Source organism: Entelurus aequoreus, linkage group LG06 (genome assembly GCF_033978785.1).
Source record: "Entelurus aequoreus isolate RoL-2023_Sb linkage group LG06, RoL_Eaeq_v1.1, whole genome shotgun sequence".
Taxonomy (NCBI): Eukaryota; Metazoa; Chordata; class Actinopteri; order Syngnathiformes; family Syngnathidae; genus Entelurus; species Entelurus aequoreus.
In genome coordinates, this window is record NC_084736.1 from 45,324,623 (window position 1) to 45,343,077 (window position 18,455).

Here is an 18,455-nt window from a genome sequence, read left to right on the forward strand (position 1 = left end):
CAAAGGCAACTTAAATAATGTCTCTGATTAGCGCTCGGGAAGCAGGTGAGCGGGTGAGCACTAATCAGAGACAGGTGCACACAAAGAGTGACCTTGACAACCAAAACAAACTCCTGAAGTGCACAAAACAACCAAGGAAGTCCAAAACTAACAGAACATAACTAAACAAAACATGATCCGGACCACGGATCATGACAGATGCCATGTGGGATACATTGTGTCACTTATTTCAAACAATCTAAAGATGCCATGTGGGATACATTGTGCCACCAATTTCAAACAATCTAAAGATCTCATGTGGGATACATTGTGTCACTTATTTCAAACAATCTAAAGATGTCATTTGGGATACATTGTGTCACCACTTTCAAACAATCTAAAGATGCCATGTGAGATACATTGTGTCACCTATTTCAAACAATCTAAAGATGCCATGTGGGATACATTGTGTCACCAATTTCAAACAATCTAAAGATGCCATGTGGGATACATTGTGTCACTTATTTCAAACAATCTAAAGATGCCATGTGGGATACATTGTGCCACCAATTTCAAACAATCTAAAGATGCCATGTGAGATACATTGTGTCACTTATTTTAAACAATCTAAAGATGCCATGTTCGGATACATTGTGTCACTTATTTCAAACAATCTAAAGATGCCATGTGAGATACATTGTGTCACCTATTTCAAACAATCTAAAGATGCCATGTGGGATACATTGTGTCACCTATTTCAAACAATCTAAAGATGCCATGTGGGATACATTGTGTCACTTATTTTAAACAATCTAACGATGTCACGTGGGATATATCGTGTCACTTATTTCAAACAATCTAAAGATGCCATGTCTGATACATTGTGTAACTTATTTCAAACAATCTAAAGATCTCATGTGGGATACATTGTGTCACTTATTTCAAACAATCTAAAGATGCCATGTGGGATACATTGTGTCACTTATTTCAAACAATCTAAAGATGCCATGTCTGATACATTGTGTCACCTATTTCAAACAATCTAAAGATCTCATGTGGGATACATTGTGTCACTTATTTCAAACAATCTAAAGATGTCATGTGGAATACATTGTGTCACCTATTTCAAACAATCTAAAGATGCCATGTGGGATACATTGTGTCACCTATTTCAAACAATCTAAAGATGCCATGTGGGATACATTGTGTCACCACTTTCAAACAATCTAAAGATGCCATGTGAGATACATTGTGTCACCTATTTCAAACAATCTAAAGATGCCATGTGGGATTCTTTGTGTCACCAATTTCAAACAATCTAAAGATGCCATGTGGGATACATTGTGTCACTTATTTGAAATAATCTAAAGATGTCATGTGGAATACATTGTGTCACCTATTTCAAACAATCTAAAGATGCCATGTGGGATACATTGTGTCACCCATTTCAAACAATGTAAAGATGCCATGTGAGTTACATTGTGTCACCTATTTCAAACAATCTAAAGATGCCATGTGGGATACATTGTGTCACTTATTTGAAATAATCTAAAGATGTCATTTGGGATACATTGTGTCACTTATTTTAAACAATGTAAAGATGTCAGGAGGGGTAGATTGTGTCACTTATTTCAAACAATGTAAAGATATCATATGGGATACATTGTGTCACTTATTTCATATGAGACATGTGATCACTCCCATGTGTGCTGACCATGACTCATTTTGCTGGTGCTGACTTTGTGCTTATAAGGACAACAATTTGACAGGCGGTCCAACAGTAGCTGCTGACCTCATCAAAAAGTCCACATCACTTCCTGTTGCGCCCATGCTGTTTCTACCATGAAAAGCAGCAAAATCCCCGCCAGCTTCTTCTCTGTGCTTCACTCCATCTGCAGGTCAGCAGCGTGAGTGGATTCAAACATGCTGCGTAACGCCAGGGAATTCCCCAAAGTTATTTTCCATCCCCCGTGTTTGCTCCCTGCAGTGTTGCTACAGTCAGACAGGAAGTGACAACACGTTCTCTTGGAAAGGAAATGTTGTTTTTGGAGCAGCGGTGCCACATTCCAAGTGGAGGTGAGATGATGGGAACATTTCAGGAAGTCGATAACTTGCACTTTTTCTGACCTTTTATTTACCCACCAAGAGAGAATGAGGTGAGGGTCTGACTCTGACTCATACGACGCTCATGTTTGGACTATTTGTTCGGGGGTCCCTGATCGGATATTGATACCTGATATTGGCCATCCATCCATCCATCCATCCATCCATCCATTTTCTACCGCTTGTCCTTTTGGGGTCGTGGGGGGTGCTGGAGCCTATCTCAGCAAATGTCCTCCAAAAAGCACACAAGAGCTTCTATTTTAGTCAAGTCATTTAGAAAAGGTAAAAATGCGAGGCTACACAGCAGCTAAGCACACAATAGCACACAAGCTAGACATAAGCAATAAGTAATTGAACAATATTGCAGTGTAACAACAACGTGTCAATACAAACAAGTATCAAATGATTATAACTGCATGTTTCTTACACATACAAAGGCTCCGAGGCAGAAGCGTATTATAAAGTCCAGTAACAAACGTGTCTGCATCGTTCAACTTACTGCGTCCTGATCTTAACTCTGTGCTTTTCAAATATTTTGTATTACGCCACCCCAGGAAGAAGAAAATATTTGCCCACTCTTCCCCGCGACTATATCATTTGTCTCTAAAATTGGTATAAGTACACCTCTGCTTAAAATTGTGTTGATCACCTTACAACAAAAAAATTACTTTAACATTGATTTTTAGTCCGTAACAGAAAATATTTAAAGTTAATCTAATTGTGTGCAATTTCAACACGATACATCACATCCATCCATCCATTTTCTACCGCTTCACATATTTTTTTAATGTCTCTTTAAAAAATGAGAAGTAGAAAGAAGCAAAGCTTATTTAATCCTACACATTTCCCCTTCATAGCAGTTACAAACACATTTGTTCACTACCTGTTTTCAATTTATGTAACAGAGTTGACATCAATGATTGCTACATACAGCACTTCTCTGACAATAATAAGTAGTTGAGTCAGTTATTATTTACATAATGACAGGACTTCTTTTTTCTCTCGATAAAGTTTAAGACGATTTCCTTAATTCTTCTTCTCTGTACTTTGTAAACACTTGTAGTTTGAACAGTTTCTTAAACTGGATCATATTAGTACTTTGTTTTTTAATCTATTCCATAATTTAATTCCACATACAGATATGCTAAAGGTTTTAAGTGTTGTGCGTGCATACAAAGGTTTTAAGTTACAATTTTCTCTGATGTAAGGTTTCTCTTCTTTTAGTGAAAAGAGTCGTTGTACATTCTTGGGTAGCAGGTTATGGTTTGCTTTGTACATCATTTTAGCTGTTTGCAAATGAAAAAGTCGTTAAATTTCAATATCTTTGATTCAATAAATAAAGGGTGTGTATGATCTCTATATCCAACATTATGTACTACAGTAACTGATATTGCTTGAAATAAGGAAGCGTACTTTTGTAATTATTTCCCCAAATGCATATTTGGCTAAAATTTAAAAAATAAATCCTCATTTAAACTATGCTCATTTTATGACCGACTTGAACCATTTGATAATGAAAAATAGAATTAAATAGACTCAATAAATTCAAATTGATCAGCAACATTAACTCAGGAGCACAATATATAAAAACAATTTCACCTACAAACCAAAAATTAATAAAACAACTAGTGCTGATTTTTAAAAAAAAATGAAAATAAAGTCAGGTTTAATGGCTACAATGAGCACGTTTTGTAGTGCACAGCTTTTTGAAGCAGGGTTTGAAGCATGATACTGATAAAGCATGTTGCCGCAAGGTCACACTCAAAGGGACCCGCCTCACTATGTGAGAAAAAGTGGCTTAATTTAATGAATTATTGTGACCAAAAAAAAGAATGACCACTCCACTTCAACCTAAAGACAGCATAAATCCATCCCAGATGGTAAATAAGAAATAGATTAGGGTTTTTCATACCTACCAAATTTCACTTAATCAAACCTTTTCTACCATTCCACACTACAAAATAATAAAATATTGTATCAATATCGGTATTGTGTCGGAAGTGAAAAAGTAGCATCGAGACACCTCCACTATTTACGGAGCTGCAGCTAAGTGGCCATTAGCGTATCTTAACATAGCAACCATGCCAGAGATAGACCAGTCAAAGTTAACCCCTTGTTTGCCTGCTACCAATAAATTATGAAACAATTAGTGCACAAAATAAGACGACCTAGCACATATTTTCAGGTGTGTGTGAGTGACAGGAAGAAAAACTCACTTGGGGAGAAGTTGTTTGGCACCACCTGACTCTTCTTTTTCAGACTTTTTTCCTGTGGGCAAAATCACCCTCTTGAATTTGGGTCAATATCATTGGCATTGTTAGGCCTATTTTAGGGGGGCTCAAGCCCCCCTTAAATGTTCTTAAGCCCCTCTAAATAATTTGGTGTTAAAAAAATATGTGGCCCGAATATGAGTTTAAATAAATAATCATATAACCTGCCATTATTCACTCAGTTTCCCCTCACTTCATAGTGTAAGGTAGAGAGCCTCTTTAGTGCGTCGGTATCCAATCCATTCCACTTGTTCATTAAGAAAATGCCCACATCACTCAAAATCCAGTCCGCATTTTCTCTGCGACCTTGCTTGCGGTCTGGCAGGTGTACGAAGCACATTAGCACACAGCACTGCAGAACAAGAACCTTGTGTCTGCAATTGTAAATAATTTAGTTTTTAAGTTTTGTGTTTCTTGTAGAATCTACACTACCGTTCAAAAGTTTGGGGTCACCCAAACAATTTTGTGGAATAGCCTTCATTTCTAAGAACAAGAATAGACTGTCGAGTTTCAGATGAAAGTTCTCTTTTTCTGGCAATTTTGAGCGTTTAATTGACCCCACAAATGTGATGCTCCAGAAACTCAATCTGCTCAAAGGAAGGTCAGTTTTGTAGCTTCTGTAACGAGCTAAACTGTTTTCAGATGTGTGAACATGATTGCACAAGGGTTTTCTAATTATCAATTAGCCTTCTGAGCCAATGAGCTAACACATTGTACCATTAGAACACTGGAGTGATAGTTGCTGGAAATGGGCCTCTATACACCTATGTAGATATTGCACCAAAAACCAGACATTTGCAGCTAGAATAGTCATTTACCACATTAGCAATGTATAGAGTGTATTTCTTTAAAGTTAAGACTAGTTTAAAGTTATCTTCATTGAAAAGTACAGTGCTTTTCCTTCAAAAATAAGGACATTTCAATGTGACCCCAAACTTTTGAACGGTAGTGTATATAAAGTAATATACATTAGCCTATTGTTAAAATAATGAAAACAACATCATTAAATATATTTGTTTTATTGTATTGTTACATTAATAGCTGTTATATTATTATAGGATGGCTTGTTAAACATTTCATAGGATTTTCAGAGGGTGGAAAAACCAAGACATATAATATAAAATGTAAAATGAATAAATACTGTACATAAAAAGAAAAAGAAAAAAAATGGTTAAAAGCCATCGTCCCGGGGAGCATTTAATTTTGTCCCGTGCATTTTTTTTACCGTCCCTGGGATGACGGGACTACATTAATCTCAAGCCCTGGAAGTTACATTTTATAGTTTGCATTATTTGTTTCAGCATTGCACTTTGAAGATGGTCCTTCAGCTCTTTGACAGCTTTGGCTCTTTTTCAGATCAGCAGACTAAGTCTTTCTTATTTACAGTATGTATAAATGTTTCTCATTTCTATTCAGACTTCCATATATATTTAATTTCCTTAACAGCTTGCCATAATATATATATAAATATATTATATACAAGCCAAATTATCCCGATCCAGATATTACTTTAATTCAAGTAATTAAGTAATATTTCCAGGGCTTGAATTTACAACCATTTTAGTCACATATGTGCCCAAAATGTAATATGTGCAACTTCAAAATATTTGGGAACAAACAATTATTGTATTGTGAGCGAAAGTTGTGGCATTAGCCTCTATGTTGTGAATTAAAGGCCTACTGAAACCCACTACTACCGACCACGCAGTCTGATAGTTTATATATCAATGATGAAATCTTAACATTGCAACACATGCCAATACGGCCGGGTTAACTTATAAAGTGCAATTTTAAATTTCCCGGGAAACTCCCGGCTGAAAACGTTTCGGTATGATGACGTTTGCGCGTGACGTCACGGGTTGAAGCAGACATTTTGGAATATCACAGTGGCCAGCTTAAGCCGTCTGTTTTCACCACATAATTCCACAGTATTCTGGACATCTGTCTTGGTGAATCTTTTGCAATTTGTTCAATTAACAATGGAGACTGCAAAGAAGAAAGCTGTAGGTGGGATCGGTGTATTAGCGGCTGGCTACAGCAACACAACCAGGAGGACTTTGAGATGGATAGCAGACGCGCTACCGTGAGTACAGCTTTGATCGCTTGCCCGTACGTGCGTGCCGCTATGTGCATGTCACGTACGTAACTTTGGGGAAATATATGTTTCTTGCCGACTCTGATGGTGGCCGGGGTGTCGTCGAAAGCTACAACGCCGTCCGCCGCCGCGCCGCTGTCCTCACCTGTCTGGGTTGACTTCCTCCGTCTCCGGGCCGCCGACTGCACCGATCATCGTGGTGAAGTCCTTCGTCGCGCCGTCGATCGCTTGAACGCAGGTGAACACGGGTGTTGATGAGCAGATGAGGGCTGGCGTAGGTGGAGAGCTAATGTTTTTAGCATAGCTCTGTCGAGGTCCCGTAGCTAAGTTAGCTTCAATGGCGTCGTTAGCAACAGCATTGCTAGGCTTTGCCAGGCGGCACAGCATTGACCGTGTGATTACAGGTCCAGGGTTTGGTAGTATTGTTGATCTTCTGTCTATCCTTCCAGTCAGGGGCTTATTTATTCTGTTTCTATATGCAGTTAAGCACGATGCTATCATGTTAGCTCCGTAGCTAAAGTGCTTCGCCGATGTATTGTCGTGGAGATAAAAGTCCCTGTGAATGTCCATTTCGCGTTCTCGACTCTCATTTTCAAGAGGATATAGTATCCGAGGTGGTTTAAAATACAAATCCGTGATCCACAATAGAAAAAGGAGAGAGTGTGGAATTGTACCTAAGTTACGGTCAGAGCGAAAAAAGATACGTCCTGCACTGCACTCTAATCCTTCACTCTCACTTTCCTCATCCACGAATCTTTCATCCTGGCTCATATTAATGGAGTAATCGTTGCTTTCTCGGTCCGAATCGCTCTCGCTGCTGGTGTAAACAATGTGCAAATGTGAGGAGCCCTTCAACCTGTGACGTCACGCTACTTCCGGTACAGGCAAGGCTTTTTTATCAGCGACCAAAAGTTGCGAACTTTATCGTCGATGTTCTCTACTAAATCCTTTCAGCCAAAATATGGCAATATCGCGAAATGATCAAGTATGACACATAGAATGGATCTGCTATCCCCGTTTAAATAAGAAAATTTCATTTCAGTAGGCCTTTAATAACACAGAGGCTAATGCCATGACTTTCATTGTGTTTCAGTGTATCTTGAAGGATCACGCAAGTAATTGTTTCTTGTTGATGCTGTAAACAAAATGTCACTGTGCAAACCCATGTTTGCTGTTGTACTGAACACAGATTGAAACTAAACCGACTGAAATAATAATAATAACAATGAATAATTTCTAAGTCTTTGTTAACCGTTTGTGAAGTTTTGTGCTCGTGCGCTAAGTTCGCTCGCATCCTGCATCTCCTGGGGGCTAAGCCCCCCCTGTCCTTAAAAGCTAGTGACGCCCCTGGTCAATATACACAAATTTTTTTTAACTCACGTTTCAACAATCCAAGTATAAAATTAAGTTCTGTTTGATACAATTAGCACAAAGTAGAACTACTGAGACATAATGGAGAGGAAATAAGGAGCACAATACTGACACTTAGTGACAGTTTATAGGTAACACTGCAGTCCAACTTATTCATGGTTGCTCACAATGTACCTTCGGTTTGTTTGACATATTTTGTCCTGGTCATTGTCAGCGTTTTGCTAGTTGTGTTAGTACACAAGAAGACAAAGACAAACCTCAAGTTCCCGCCTTGTTTTTACCCCTTACTTTTGGAATGTGAGGCGTTTGGCCGAGCTCAGCATATTTTGGCTGCATGGACGCTGTGTTGGCCCTGCAATGAGGTGGCGACTTGTCCAGGGTGTACCACGCCTTCCTCCCGAATGCAGCTGAGAGAGGCTCCAGCAACCCCCGCGACCCCAAAAGGGACAAGCGGTAGAAAATGGATGGATGGACGCTGCTGTCTTCAGAGGGAGAAGACAAAATTTGAGTGTCTGGACAGACACGTTTAGACTTGACATGTTCCAACACATGAAAGTCAGAACATTTGCTAACAATATTAGCAGTATTATGCTTCAAACCCCGCTTCAAAAAGATGTGCATTACAAATTGTGCTCATTGTAGTTAAAACGTGTAAAAATTCCCTACTGGGTGGTGAGACTGTTGACATCAGATGTGTAAGTGGGGCATTATTGACAGTCAACCATGCATCAGATGTGAGCGATGACATCAGATGTGTAAGTGGGACAGTATTGACAGTCAAAGTTGCATCAGATGTGAGAGATGACATCAGATGTGTAAGTGGGTCATTATTGACAGTCAAAGTTGCATCAGATGTGAGAGATGACATCAGATGTGTAAGTGGGACAGTATTGACAGTCAAAGTTACATCAGATGTGAGAGATGACATCATATGTGTAAGTGGGACAGTATTGACAGTCAAAGTTGCATCAGATGTGAGAGATGACATCATATGTGTAAGTGGGACAGTATTGACAGTCAAAGTTGCATCAGATGTGAGAGATGACATCAGATGTGTAAGTGGGACAGTATTGACAGTCAAAGTTGCATCAGATGTGAGAGATGACATCAGATGTGTAAGTTGGACAGTATTGACAGTTAAACATGCATCAGATGTGAGAGATGACATCAGATGTGTAAGTGGGTCATTATTGACAATCAAAGTTGCATCCGATGTGAGAGATGACATCAGATGTGTAAGCGGGACAGTATTGACAGCCAAAGTTGCATCAGATGTGAGAGAGGACATCAGATGTGTAAGTGGGACAGTATTGACAGCCAAAGTTACATATGTGAGAGATGACATCAGATGTGTAAGTGGGACAGTATTGACAGTCAAAGTTACATCAGATGTGAGAGATGACATCATATGTGTAAGTGGGACAGTATTGACAGCCAAAGTTACATATGTGAGAGATGACATCAGATGTGTAAGTGGGACAGTATTGACAGTCAAAGTTACATCAGATGTGAGAGATGACATCATATGTGTAAGTGGGACAGTATTGACAGTCAAAGTTGCATCAGATGTGAGAGATGACATCAGATGTGTAAGTTGGACAGTATTGACAGTTAAACATGCATCAGATGTGAGAGATGACATCAAATGTGTAAGTGGGACAGTATTGACAGTCAAAGTTGCATCAGATGTGAGAGATGACATCAGATGTGTAAGTTGGACAGTATTGACAGTTAAACATGCATCAGATGTGAGAGATGACATCAGATGTGTAAGTGGGTCATTATTGACAATCAAAGTTACATCAGATGTGAGAGATGACATCATATGTGTAAGTGGGACAGAATTGACAGTCAAAGTTGCATCAGATGTGAGAGAGGACATCAGATGTGTAAGTGGGACAGTATTGACAGTCAAAGTTACATCAGATGTGAGAGAGGACATCAGATGTGTAAGTGGGACAGTATTGACAGCCAAAGTTACATATGTGAGAGATGACATCAGATGTGTAAGTGGGACAGTATTGACAGTCAAAGTTACATCAGATGTGAGAGATGACATCATATGTGTAAGTGGGACAGCATTGACAGTCAAAGTTGCATCAGATGTGAGAGATGACATCAGATGTGTAAGTTGGACAGTATTGACAGTTAAACATGCATCAGATGTGAGAGATGACATCAGATGTGTAAGTGGGACAGTATTGACAGTCACAGTTGCATCAGATGTGAGAGATGACATCAGATGTGTAAGTGGGTCATTATTGACAGTCAAAGTTGCATCAGATGTGAGAGATGACATCAGATGTGTAAGTGGGACAGTATTGACAGTCAAAGTTACATCTGATGTGAGAGATGACATCATATGTGTAAGTGGGACAGTATTGACAGTCAAAGTTGCATCAGATGTGAGAGATGACATCAGATGTGTAAGTTGGACAGTATTGACAGTTAAACATGCATCAGATGTGAGAGATGACATCAGATGTGTAAGTGGGTCATTATTGACAATCAAAGTTGCATCAGATGTGAGAGATGACATCAGATGTGTAAGTGGGACAGAATTGACAGTCAAAGTTGCATCAGATGTGAGAGAGGACATCAGATGTGTAAGTGGGACAGTATTGACAGTCAAAGTTGCATCAGATGTGAGAGATGACATCAGATGTGTAAGTGGGTCATTATTGACAGTCAAAGTTGCATCAGATGTGAGAGATGACATCAGATGTGTAAGTGGGACAGTATTGACAGTCAAAGTTACATCAGATGTGAGAGATGACATCATATGTGTAAGTGGGACAGTATTGACAGTCAAAGTTACATCAGATGTGAGAGATGACATCAGATGTGTAAGTGGGACAGTATTGACAGCCAAAGTTACATATGTGAGAGATGACATCAGATGTGTAAGTGGGACAGTATTGACAGTCAAAGTTACATCAGATGTGAGAGATGACATCAGATGTGTAAGTGGGACAGTATTGACAGCCAAAGTTACATATGTGAGAGATGACATCAGATGTGTAAGTGGGACAGTATTGACAGTCAAAGTTACATCAGATGTGAGAGATGACATCATATGTGTAAGTGGGACAGTATTGACAGTCAAAGTTGCATCCGATGTGAGAGATGACATCAGATGTGTAAGTTGGACAGTATTGACAGTTAAACATGCATCAGATGTGAGAGATGACATCAGATGTGTAAGTGGGTCATTATTGACAATCAAAGTTACATCAGATGTGAGAGATGACATCAGATGTGTAAGTGGGACAGTATTGACAGTCAAAGTTGCATCAGATGTGAGAGATGACATCATATGTGTAAGTGGGACAGTATTGACAGTCAAAGTTGCATCAGATGTGAGAGATGACATCAGATGTGTAAGTGGGACAGTATTGACAGTCAAAGTTGCATCAGATGTGAGAGATGACATCAGATGTGTAAGTTGGACAGTATTGACAGTTAAACATGCATCAGATGTGAGAGATGACATCAGATGTGTAAGTGGGTCATTATTGACAATCAAAGTTGCATCCGATGTGAGAGATGACATCAGATGTGTAAGCGGGACAGTATTGACAGCCAAAGTTGCATCAGATGTGAGAGAGGACATCAGATGTGTAAGTGGGACAGTATTGACAGCCAAAGTTACATATGTGAGAGATGACATCAGATGTGTAAGTGGGACAGTATTGACAGTCAAAGTTACATCAGATGTGAGAGATGACATCATATGTGTAAGTGGGACAGTATTGACAGTCAAAGTTGCATCAGATGTGAGAGATGACATCAGATGTGTAAGTTGGACAGTATTGACAGTTAAACATGCATCAGATGTGAGAGATGACATCAAATGTGTAAGTGGGACAGTATTGACAGTCAAAGTTGCATCAGATGTGAGAGATGACATCAGATGTGTAAGTTGGACAGTATTGACAGTTAAACATGCATCAGATGTGAGAGATGACATCAGATGTGTAAGTGGGTCATTATTGACAATCAAAGTTACATCAGATGTGAGAGATGACATCATATGTGTAAGTGGGACAGAATTGACAGTCAAAGTTGCATCAGATGTGAGAGAGGACATCAGATGTGTAAGTGGGACAGTATTGACAGTCAAAGTTACATCAGATGTGAGAGAGGACATCAGATGTGTAAGTGGGACAGTATTGACAGCCAAAGTTACATATGTGAGAGATGACATCAGATGTGTAAGTGGGACAGTATTGACAGTCAAAGTTACATCAGATGTGAGAGATGACATCATATGTGTAAGTGGGACAGCATTGACAGTCAAAGTTGCATCAGATGTGAGAGATGACATCAGATGTGTAAGTTGGACAGTATTGACAGTTAAACATGCATCAGATGTGAGAGATGACATCAGATGTGTAAGTGGGACAGTATTGACAGTCACAGTTGCATCAGATGTGAGAGATGACATCAGATGTGTAAGTGGGTCATTATTGACAGTCAAAGTTGCATCAGATGTGAGAGATGACATCAGATGTGTAAGTGGGACAGTATTGACAGTCAAAGTTACATCTGATGTGAGAGATGACATCATATGTGTAAGTGGGACAGTATTGACAGTCAAAGTTGCATCAGATGTGAGAGATGACATCAGATGTGTAAGTTGGACAGTATTGACAGTTAAACATGCATCAGATGTGAGAGATGACATCAGATGTGTAAGTGGGTCATTATTGACAATCAAAGTTGCATCAGATGTGAGAGATGACATCAGATGTGTAAGTGGGACAGAATTGACAGTCAAAGTTGCATCAGATGTGAGAGAGGACATCAGATGTGTAAGTGGGACAGTATTGACAGTCAAAGTTGCATCAGATGTGAGAGATGACATCAGATGTGTAAGTGGGTCATTATTGACAGTCAAAGTTGCATCAGATGTGAGAGATGACATCAGATGTGTAAGTGGGACAGTATTGACAGTCAAAGTTACATCAGATGTGAGAGATGACATCATATGTGTAAGTGGGACAGTATTGACAGTCAAAGTTACATCAGATGTGAGAGATGACATCAGATGTGTAAGTGGGACAGTATTGACAGCCAAAGTTACATATGTGAGAGATGACATCAGATGTGTAAGTGGGACAGTATTGACAGTCAAAGTTACATCAGATGTGAGAGATGACATCAGATGTGTAAGTGGGACAGTATTGACAGCCAAAGTTACATATGTGAGAGATGACATCAGATGTGTAAGTGGGACAGTATTGACAGTCAAAGTTACATCAGATGTGAGAGATGACATCATATGTGTAAGTGGGACAGTATTGACAGTCAAAGTTGCATCCGATGTGAGAGATGACATCAGATGTGTAAGTTGGACAGTATTGACAGTTAAACATGCATCAGATGTGAGAGATGACATCAGATGTGTAAGTGGGTCATTATTGACAATCAAAGTTACATCAGATGTGAGAGATGACATCAGATGTGTAAGTGGGACAGAATTGACAGTCAAAGTTGCATCAGATGTGAGAGATGACATCAGATGTGTAAGTGGGACAGTATTGACAGTCAAAGTTACATCAGATGTGAGAGAGGACATCAGATGTGTAAGTGGGACAGTATTGACAGTCAAAGTTACATCAGATGTGAGAGAGGACATCAGATGTGTAAGTGGGACAGTATTGACAGTCAAAGTTGCATCAGATGTGAGAGATGACATCAGATGTGTAAGTGGGTCATTATTGACAGTCAAAGTTGCATCAGATGTGAGAGATGACATCAGATGTGTAAGTGGGACAGTATTGACAGTCAAAGTTACATCAGATGTGAGAGATGACATCATATGTGTAAGTGGGACAGTATTGACAGTCAAAGTTGCATCAGATGTGAGAGATGACATCAGATGTGTAAGTTGGACAGTATTGACAGTTAAACATGCATCAGATGTGAGAGATGACATCAGATGTGTAAGTGGGTCATTATTGACAATCAAAGTTGCATCAGATGTGAGAGATGACATCAGATGTGTAAGTGGGACAGAATTGACAGTCAAAGTTGCATCAGATGTGAGAGAGGACATCAGATGTGTAAGTGGGACAGTATTGACAGTCAAAGTTGCATCAGATGTGAGAGATGACATCAGATGTGTAAGTTGGACAGTATTGACAGTTAAACATGCATCAGATGTGAGAGATGACATCAGATGTGTAAGTGGGACAGTATTGACAGTTAAACATGCATCAGATGTGAGAGATGACATCAGATGTGTAAGTGGGACAGTATTGACAGTCACTGTTGCATCAGATGTGAGAGATGACATCAGATTTGGAAGTGGGACAGTATTGACAGCCAAAGTTACATATGTGAGAGATGACATCAGATGTGTAAGTGGGACAGTATTGACAGTCACTGTTGCATCAGATGTGAGAGATGACATCAGATGTGTAAGTGGGACAGTATTGACAGTCAAAGTTGCATCAGATGTGAGAGATGACATCATATGTGTAAGTGGGACAGTATTGACAGTCAAAGTTGCATCAGATGTGAGAGATGACATCAGATGTGTAAGTTGGACAGTATTGACAGTTAAACATGCATCAGATGTGAGAGATGACATCAGATGTGTAAGTGGGACAGTATTGACAGTTAAACATGCATCAGATGTGAGAGATGACATCAGATGTGTAAGTGGGACAGTATTTACAGTCACTGTTGCATCAGATGTGAGGGATGACATCAGATTTGGAAGTGGGACAGTATTGACAGTCAGAGTTGCATCAGATGTGAGAGATGACATCAGATGTGTAAGTGGGACAGTATTGACAGTCAAAGTTGCATCAGATGTGAGAGATGACATCATATGTGTAAGTGGGACAGTATTGACAGTCAAAGTTGCATCAGATGTGAGAGATGACATCAGATGTGTAAGTGGGACAGTATTGACAGTCAAAGTTACATCAGATGTGAGAGATGACATCATATGTGTAAGTGAGACAGTATTGACAGTCAAAGTCAGAATTGCTATTGCGACATCCAGTGGACACATTTAGAACAGCAGTTTCTTTCATTTAAAAATGCAGCTCAATTTTACACTTAGCAAACTCATCTCCGCATGTTTGACATCCCTGATCTCGACATACACTTCTGCTTTACTATGGTTAATCTCCATGTTTACTTCTGTTTTAGTGGTTGTTTGCTTTGCGTACCTATCTGCTAATTCATTCCCCACAATGAGCAGGTACCCAGAGAAATGTTACCACATTTCCCGCTTTATTTATTCTGTAGATTGCCTGAACTATTTCATATACTAAATATTGTCTTGTTTCTGATGTCGCTGATAAATGCACTGCTGGAGTCTGAGCACACGACTGCTTTTCTTGCTTCATTTTCCTCTACCCAATTAAGTCCCATATAAATTCCGATCCATTACCCCGTAAAAAACGATAAATTGTCAGTGATTCTTTTATTCAATACTATGTTTCCTTGTGGAATAACTGCTGCAGCTCCTACTTTATTATTCATAGTTTTTGATGCATCTGTATATATTACGACATATTCTGAATACATTTCCTCAATCCATTTTTTTATCTGGTAATTATTTAAACTTATGTTATTTAATAATTGCATATCTACATTTGGGAAATTGTACATCCATGGTGGTATTGCAGGGATTGGTACTGTAGGGCTAACTTTAATTGTGTCAATTTGAACTTTTTCACATCAATCAATCAATCAATGTTTACTTATAAAGCCCTAAATCACAAGTGTCTCAAAGGGCTGCACAAGAAACAACGACATCCTCGGCTCAGATCCCACATCAGGGCAAGGAAAAACTCAACCCAATGGGATAACAATGAGAAACCTTGGAGGGGACCGCAGATGTGGGGACCTCTCCCCCCCTTGGGCGACCGGTGCAATGGACGTCGAGTGGATAATATTGTGAGAGTCTAGTCCATAGTAGATCTAACATAATAGTGAGAGTCCAGTCCATAGTGGGGCCAGCAGGAGACCATCCCGAGCGGAGACAGGTTAGCAGCGCAGAGACGTCCCCAACCACATGTCTCCCATAGCTAACCTAACAGAAACTATTCATCTTTTTCTTCTCTTTTTCTTGGCAGTTTAGTAACACTTGGTGAGTTGGATGTCCTTGCCTGGACCCTTTTCAGTTTGCCCAATAAACTGCTGACAATTGAGCTCTTCTCATGTCTAAAGGTTTGTCATTTATTTCTACGTGTAATGCTGCCACTGGGGATGAATTTGTAGCGCCACAACATAACCTTAATGCCTGTGACTGGATCGTGTCTATTTTCTTAAGTTATGTTTTTGAAGCAGATTTTTAGAAAATGCATTGATGAATGGATGCTTCCATAATCAATTACAGATCAAATTAAAGCTATATATTGCTTTTAGTGTCTGTCTATCAAGCCCCCAATCTTTACCCCTCAAAGCCCTCATAATATTTAACACCTTTTTACTTCTCTCCACAATTTTACTGATGTGGATTGACCAGTTAATATATTTATCGGAACATATACCTAAATATTTAAATACTTGTACTTCTTCTATATATTTGGAGCTTGTATTGAACCTTCCTTTTTGTAAAATTAATGACTTTAGTTTTCCCAACCGAGAATCTTAAACCCCAAGCTGTTCCCCATTCTTGAACTTTACTTACCGCTTTTTGAATCTTCTTTTCTATATGATTTGTAATTCTACCTCTCTTCCACATCACTCCACCATCGGCAAACAGTGCCACATCCACTAACCCTTCCACTTCACTAAACACTTCATTTATCCTTTTAAAAAACAGTACTGGACTTATTATACTCCCTTGTGGGGTTCCATTTTCCACTTCATATGTTATATTATATTAATTTTCTGTTTTTACAAAAAATTCCTACTTGTTAAGAAGTCCATCTGTACTTTCTTCCTTTAATTCCAATTTTATTTAATTTAATCTGAAAACCCCTGTTTCCACAATATATCACAAACTTTCTCTTTGTCAAAAAATACTGCAGTTATATTTCTTTATTCATTTGTCTTTTTCTAATTTCCTCTTCTAACTGCACTGCTCGGTTGTTTGTGTTATTTCCTTTCCGAAATCCACTTTGGTAGGTTTTTATTATTTCTTTTGACTCAAAATAATATACTACTCTTTCAGTAATAATTTTTTCCATAACTATATCCAAATTTTCTGGTTTGCATATTGGAATTACTACAGCTTCTTTCCACTCTGCTGGTAATTTTCCTTCTTCATGTATCCTATTATATAATTTCAAAACCACTTTTTTGCCTATGTTACCTATACATTTTTGATCATCTGCTAACTCACCTTATCTTTTCCTTTATCTATCGTGTTTCTAAAGTCATGATCGTTATCATCAGTCATTTCCCTAATATTTAAATTAGTTCTTCTCTCTTTTCTTTTTCTTAATTTCTCAAATTATCATTGCTGTGCAGTTTAACAAATGTTTTTCCTAAAAGTTCTGCCTTTTCTTTATTTCTTACCACACCCTGCGTCCCATCTTTCATCACATGATGTTTATGTTCTCTTCTGATCCCTGACATGTTCTTGATCATTCCACACCTGGCTTAATGGAGTAGTTCTATTTATTGATTCACAAAATGTTTTCCAATACTCTTTTTTCATCTTTTTAATAACATACCTTACTTTACCTTGTTGCTTCTTATACTGAATTATATCATGAAAATAATGTGTTCTTCTTAATATTCTGAATGCTTTATTCCGTTAATTTATTGCATCTGTGCACACTTCTGTCCACCACGACACTATCTTCCATTTTTTCCCCCCAATTCTACTCCTTGGTGTACTCTGTTTGGCTGCTTCCATTATGCACTTTGTAATATATGTATTAAGTTGCTCAATATCTTGATTTATATCAACCTTCTTTAATTTTATGTATGTAATTTCACTAATTTGTTCCCAGCCAACACCTGCCTATGACAGCCTTAAGTATTTTCATGCCATCATCCTTCTTTTTTAGTACTCTTTGACCTTTGGTTTATGTTCATGTGAATGGAAATTGGGTAGTGATCTCTTACTGTAGTGCTGTCTTTATTTACTTCCCATTCCACCTTTCTTGCTAACTCTTGTGACACTCTTGTTATATCTGTTGCTGTTTCTATCCCCGTAACTACATTTTCTATATCTAACCGTGTTCCCGACCCATCATTTACACACACCAATTATTTTTCTTTCATAAATGCTTCCAATATTTCCCCATTCCAGTCATCCCTTTCACCCCACTGTGCTATGTGCATTAAAATCACCACATGAAAATTATATTGTCACTCAAGTGCTCAACTATTGTTTCTAGTCGATTTATTTGTAATTTATTGCATAGATTATAGAAGTTTAGCACTTTTTTCCTTTCTTTATTATTTCATATTTCTACTCCTATTATTTCTAGTTATTTTGTTATATTTAATATTTTATAATGCATGTCTTCTTTAATAAATATGGCACATCCTCCTCCTTGACCATCATCCCTTCCTTTTTGTATTGTTATATATTTCACAATGCACTCCAAACAGGAGGTAACAAAAGGCGACGTTGCAAAAAAGAGAAAACTAAATGTGCACCGTTTAAAAAACAAAAACTACTATATACAAAATAAACTCAACTTGGGTCGGCG